We start from the raw sequence: 5,735 nt of genomic DNA on the forward strand, positions 1-5,735 counted from the left end.
TCACTAAAACTAGAAATGGGCCTAGGACGAATCTTGGTGTGTAACAAGTGTAGACCTGCAGGTGTCTCTAAGCCTTTCTACTATCTGAGTGGTTCCTTGAAAGAGTAAAGTGAGAAGGAAAAACTATTTTCCAGACAGAGCGAAGCAGTTGTCATAGCGATCATCCATCACCTTGCTTGTTACCTCAGTACACTCAATTATCCACCTGGTTCTCATTAACTCTTTTTTTTTTAAACCGGTACCAGGGATCGAACTCACGACCATGCACTTGCAAGGCAGGTGCTTATGCCGCTGAGCTAAATCCCCAGCCCCTCTCATTAACTCTTGACCTCAGGCTCCTGCTTAACGGAACAAGGCCTGGCCATGCTGATTCTACCTTGGGCCCAGTGCCTCCCTAGCTGCCTGTGATCTTCTAACTTACTTGACTACAATAAAAGGACACAAAATTTCAGCTAGCCAGGAGAAAGTTCAAGAGATGTACCATACATGGTGACTACAGTAAATAACAATGTACTATCTACTTGAAAACTGCTGAGTAGAATTTAAGTGTTCTCACCACAAAAATGGCATGTGAGATAAGGCATATATTAGTTCGACTTTACCAATCCACAATACATACATATTTAGAAACATCATGTACAAAATAATTATATACAATTTTTCTTTTGGTCTTTTCGAGACAGGGTCTTGCTATGCAGTTCACGCTGGCCTTGAGTAACCCAGGCTGGTCTCAAATTTGCAATGATCCTCCTGTCTCAGCCTCCTGAGTGCTGGGATTACAGATGTGTACCACCACACCTGGCCTAATTAATTTTAAAAAATAAAAGTTGTAGTGGAAATATCTAGGTATTCCAACATCTGACTAAGAATAGAGACTGTGAGGGCCAGGGGTTTAGCTCAGTAGCATAAGCACCTGCCTAGCAAGCGCAAGGTCATGAGTTTAATCCCTGGTACCAAAAACAAACAAACAAACAACATCAAGAATAGACACTGTGTTGGGGAGAAATAATCAAACTTATTAGTAAAATACAACTTGCTAAACACATTGTTGGGAGTACCACAAAGGGAAAGTCAATAGAAAGCTCTCCAGTGATAAAGCTAAAACAATTTGAGCAACAAAATACAACAGTACTGGATTATAACTCTCTATGAGCCACTTAAGTTATAAATTAATGAAGGAGAAAATATAATTCTCATGAAAATTTCTAAATAATTATGCAGATATTCCACATTAAAGTAGGGGGAGCATAATTTCATATTTTTCTTCTTTTTTTGCTGTTTGTGGTGGTGCTGGAAGTAGAATCCAGGTACCTGTGCATTCTAGACAAATGTTCTACCACTGAATACATCCCTAGTCCTTCATATATTTTTTCAGACAGAGTCTTGCTAAGTAGCGCGGGCTGGCTTTGAACTTGTGATCCTCCTAGCTTCAGCTTCTGGAGTAACTGGCATTAGATGTATGCACCATCATGCTTGGCCCTTCTTACGTTTACTGAGTACTTGTTTTGGAGGCTTTCAATGTCCCAATTAAGGGAGTGTAGTCATTGTCTTCATCTTCTTCTTCTTGTTGTTGTTCTTTTCTTTCTTTCTTTCTTTCTTTCTTTCTTTCTTTCTTTCTTTCTTTCTTTCTTTCTTTCTTTCTTTCTTTCTTTCTTTCCTTTCCTTTCTTTCGAGACAGGGTCTTGCTACATAACCCAGGCAGGCTTTGAACCAACAGCAATCTTCCTGCCTCAGCTTCTCATGTGCTGGGATTACAGGCATGCGCCACCACACCTGACTAGCCTTCCGTATTTGTGGATTCTGCATATTTTAAAAGCTAATTCAACTTTTACAAACTCAGACATAGAGTCATGAAATTGCAAAGCTCCACAGCAAAAAAAAAAAAAAAAAAAATCCACAAAGCTTTTAAAGAAATGGTTACTCAGAAAGATTCAAAATCTGAGGTCATGAAACATTAGACACTAAGATGCTAGAATAGGAAGAAGCAATGTCTTAAAAATTAAAAAAATTACAAAAGAAGGGGCAGAGCAGTGGCACATGCCTGTAATGCCACCACTTGGGAGGCTGAGGCAGAAAGATCACTGTAAGTTTGAGGCCAGCCTGGGCCAGCCTGTCTCAAAGCAAAGCAAAACAAAACAAAACAAAATAAAAATTGGAAGAAGAAGATACTATTAATCTTTTCTTTGTCCTTCAGGATTTTTGAGACAGGATCACTTTCTGTAGCCCACGATGGCTTTGAATTTGGATCTCCTGCATCAGACACCCAAGTGCTGGGATTATACGCATGGGCCACATCTGGCCTGTCAATGTCATTGTATGAGAAGCAGATATCTTAGCATATTTACCTCCCACATTTGGTAAGAATTTTTTTCTTTTCATTTTTGAGACAGTCTCACTGCGTACTTCAGGTTGGTCTTGAACCACTGGTGACTGTCCTGTCTCTGCCTCCCAAATGCTGGGATTACAGGTGTGTACTACCATGCCTAGGTTACTTGGTAAGAATTTCTCAAGAAAATAGTTTAACCAAAATTATAAGTAATCCAAGACAATATGAGGTGTAAGAATCAGTAGTTTGTCCCAGATTGAGGGCAGGAGCAAGATTAAAAGGGCTAAGGGCTTAATTCAATGGTAGAGCACTTCTCTAGCAATCCCACTACTTGATTCTCACAGAATGATGCTCATATAAAATCACGTTGCGAATTTGGTTCCAATTTTCTCTTAAAGTGTGATTATGGGTAGCATTTGGGTTTGTTTTTGGCATCATTTAAAATGCTATTTACCCTGCCTTCCACTGTATTTCTTTCTTTTCCCTTTCCTGTTTTCATGTAGACTGGATTGCTTTGTAGTATGCTGGAAATATATTTGTTCACAATTGATAGTAACATGTTTAGGAAACTGCCCTTAACACCCATGCAGATTCATCTTAAAATGTGAGGTGAATTGATGTATTTTGGAACTATGCGAGGATTTACACCACAACTCTCAAGTATTTCAGCTCTACCTTTGTTTTATCCACCTTCCCCAGTGGACATAACTATAGTTTAATGCCTGCTGGGTTAACTGGCTTAGGTTTCCTCACTGTATGGAGTCTGGTGGCCAGCCACCAAGGTCTCTTTGCTTTCTTTTCCTTAACAGTGCTGGGGATGGAACCCTGGGTTCAAGTGTGCTAGACAAATGCTGTTGCAGAGCTCACTGGACCAGCACATCCATGGCCAGTTCTAGGCCTGGGTACCAAATGGTTCCACTGTCCTCCTGATAACTGCTGTTGTGAGGACAAGGCCTCCCTGGTTGGGAGGTCAACCACCCCAGACCTTGAAGGCACACTGTAACCAACATCTGACTGACATGGGGAATACAAAAAGCTGCCCCTTGCCACAAGGGGAAACAGCGTAGGGATTCCTGCATTATATGTCCATGACAAGTGTATTACTAACTTCGTGGCTTAAACAGCACAATTTTACTATTTTACATAAGTAGGACATACAGCATGGGTCACATGGGGCTAAAATTTAGGTGTGATCCCAGCATTTGGGAGGCTGAGGCAGGAAGTGGTTGTTACGAGTTTAAGGTCAGTCTACACAGTGAGTTCAAGGCCATCCAGAACTATATTGCAAGACTCTGTCTCAATCAATCGACCTAGGTGTCAGCAGAGATGAATCCCTTTCTGGAGGAAGAAGGAACAATCTGTTTTCTTGCTTTGTCCAGCTCTGAGGCTACCAGTGTTGTATTCCTCAGCTCATGGCCTTTTTCCATCACCAAGGCCTGCAATGTAGTCTCTGACCATTCCTCTGCAATCTCATCTCTTTGTTCTCTTAAGACTTCCACCCTCTTTTTTTTTGTACTGGGGATTGAACTCATGACCTAGCACTTGCCAGTGCCTGTGGCTGAGCTAAATCCCTGGCCTTCATCCTCCTCTTTGAGAAACTTCTGAGTTTACATTGAGCCCACAGTTTTAATGCAAAATAATGTCATTTGAGGTCAGCTGATCAGTATCTTTAACTTCATCTGCAACCTCAACTTCCTTTTGTCATGTAACCTAATGTATTCATAGGTTCAGGTCATAGGTTCAGGCGATCAGGACATGGGCATCTTTCAGGGGAGTCCTTTCATCAAGCACTGTGCCCTTCATGTCCCAGCACTATTCACAGGATGAAGTAAGGCTGGATCCAGCTGAACACTCAGAAAGGGACCTATAGGACATGTGTCCTTATTCATTAGTAAACAATATCATAATAATATATGACTTTATGAGAATTTAATAAATTGTTACCTCAAGGATGTGAAAAGGAAGCTAAATCGATACCTACCATAATAGGAAGTACAAGTCAGTTATAATACAGAAAGTTTAAGAAATATGGATGTAGTAAATGCCAAGAAAAATAACTAATATAGTTGGAAACTTCCCTGGGGAAAAAGTTACTACATTGGAGAAGATATGCAGCAAAGAAGTTTTTCTTTTTTTTTGTCTCTTTGGGACAGGCTCTTACTAAGCAGTTCAGGCTGGCCTTGAGCTCATTTTGTAGCCCAGGCTGTTCTTGAATTTGGTGAAATTTTTTTTGTTAGTTTTATAATCCCTTTTAACTTAAACTACGTTGTTTTTTGATATGGACAATTTAAAAAAATTCAAAGCCCAGTGTGGTGGCATATGCCTCCAATCCTGAGGCTAAAGCAGCAGGATTGCAAGTTCAAGTCCAGCCTGTGCAATTTAAGACACTGTCTCAAAATTTATTCTTGGTATTGAAGGCTTTTATTTTCCTTATTAAGACAGGGTCTCATCATGCAGTTCAGGCTGGCCTTGAGCACACTTTGTAGCCCAAGCTGGTCTCAAACACGCAACAGTCTTCCTCCCTTAGCCTCCTGAGTGCTAGAATTACAGGCATGCGCTACCACGCCTGGCTTCACTATTAGAGTTTGAACTCAGGGCCTTCATGCTGACCTATATCCCCATCCCTTTTTTTCCCCCTTTTTTGAGACAAGGTCTCCCTATGTAGTACAGGCTAGCTTTGGACTAGTGAGGATCCCCCCATCTCAGCCTCTCCAATGTTGGGATTACAGGCATGCATCACACCTGGCTCTCAAACATTTAAAAAATGGGTTGAGGATGTAGCTCAGTGTGAAGGCTTGGGGTTTAATTTAATTCCCAGTATTAACAAAACAAAAATTCAATAAATGCAAATAAAAATTCCCATGAAATAGTAATAACCCATTGGTTTTAAATTATATCATTGGTTCTAAAAGGTTTCTAAGGTTAACTTGCTGTAAAGCCTTTAGATAATATCAAAATGTTGAAAGTACAAAATAAAAATCCTATGTATCAACCACTCAGAGATAATCACAATGATCTTTTGTGTGTGTACTCATGAACTGGGTTGTTTTTTTTTTGCAGTACTGGGGATCAAACTCACGACCTCGTGTTTGCCTGCTTGCCAGGCAGGAGCTAATGCCACTGAGCTAAATCTCCGGCCCTGAGTATTGTTTTTTTTTTTTTTTTAAGAGGAAAAAGAGAAAAACACAAAACAAAACAAAGCAGTGTAAGGTTACACATAATACAGAAGTACGAGTATTGTTTTTTAATTGGATCACACTGTTCACAATCTGGGTGGGTTTTTTTTTTTTTTTGGAGATAGGATCTCATTCGTAGGGTTGCCTTCAACTTACTATGTAGTCCAGGGTGACTTTAAACTGGCAGCAATCCTCCTGCCTCAGCTTCCTGAGTTGGTGGGGTTACAGATATG

This window comes from Cavia porcellus, unplaced genomic scaffold, assembly GCF_034190915.1.
Source record: "Cavia porcellus strain 051 isolate PalLab524CR breed Dunkin Hartley unplaced genomic scaffold, mCavPor4.1 scaffold_3, whole genome shotgun sequence".
In the NCBI taxonomy this organism is placed as follows: Eukaryota; Metazoa; Chordata; class Mammalia; order Rodentia; family Caviidae; genus Cavia; species Cavia porcellus.